The following is a 1,343-nucleotide window of genomic DNA, read 5'->3' as shown; positions in this document are numbered from 1 at the left end:
CCTTTATGGATACAAAAATATAAAGAATAAGTATTTAACATGGACAGATAATTATCATTTTCTAACTATGTGAATAAACACCAGCGTATTATTTCGTTTCCATGTGTAATCTTTTCAAATATTAATAATATTAAACTATTAGCAGAGGCATGAAATGAAAAATGGTTACAGTAGGAGTATATACATAACGACTCAATTACAAGCGTGCAATTAGCTCAGCGTAAGTGTATTAGGCTGTTCTAGGGGATCGTAGGTTCAAATTTTGGGAGCGATGCGATGTGGTTTTCAATAATAATTAATTGTAGTTAATAAGACATGAATAGATATGCGAAACTAGTAAATAATAAATTGAACTGGAAAAATAAAAATAACAATAACAACAAAAATTATTTTTTTCGTTAAAGTATAACGATTTAATTAAATAAATTTGTTAGTTATTGACAAGACTTTTTACATTACATCAACTATAGTGATTTTCAAGTGAAACAAATATTTTGTCAAACTAAGGCGTCTTCACACTCAATATATTTGAACAAGCAAGAAAAATAGTTTATTCAACTTAAATTATTACGAGATAATCAAAATATTTCACTTCAATAAAAGAATATTGTGTCAAATAAATACAAGTTCAATCTACTGTCTATTTTGTCACAAGGACTATTATGTTTAGTTAAATAAAATATACATGAATTTTACGATAATACAAATTTGTAAAGAAGTTGAATGTAAACGATATGTGATTATTTTAAATATAAATTTGGTTGTTTTATTAAATTTTTTGTTTGACACACACATCCTTTTGTTGTCTCAATTAATGCTATTTAATAGATCAAAATGAAATTCTATTCAATTAAATAAATTCTAAAATCAAATAAACATTTTGCCTGCAATAACTCAATTTAGTTGAGCCATTTAAAATCATTATAGTAATTGAACAAAATATTTTGCTTTTATTATATTGCTTTAATATTTATTTGCACGTATTCGATCGCAGCATTTTGTTGAGTCAAATAATTTTTTTTTGTTGAACAAATTTTTTTTTAGTGTACGTCTGTGTGACATACGAAACCAATTTTTATTTGAGAAAGAGAGAAAGAGAGTTGATGAAAAACTAATCACAACTCACCTAATATAGTATTCCGGCGCTGCATCCTCATCATTTATAATATGATATGCACTGAAAACATTTCTGATTAAAAATGGACGATTCAGAATTTTCTAGTTAAATTTAATAGAATTCTAGTTAAGATAACTAGAATTGTGATTGATACAATATTTCTAGTAAAATCTACTAGATACTAGAATTCTTATTTTTACCAAAATAATTATATTAATCAGAATTC

Source organism: Trachymyrmex septentrionalis, unplaced genomic scaffold (assembly GCF_001594115.1).
Source record: "Trachymyrmex septentrionalis isolate Tsep2-gDNA-1 unplaced genomic scaffold, Tsep1.0 scaffold81, whole genome shotgun sequence".
Classification (NCBI taxonomy): Eukaryota; Metazoa; Arthropoda; class Insecta; order Hymenoptera; family Formicidae; genus Trachymyrmex; species Trachymyrmex septentrionalis.
This window is presented reverse-complemented; position numbering follows the sequence as displayed.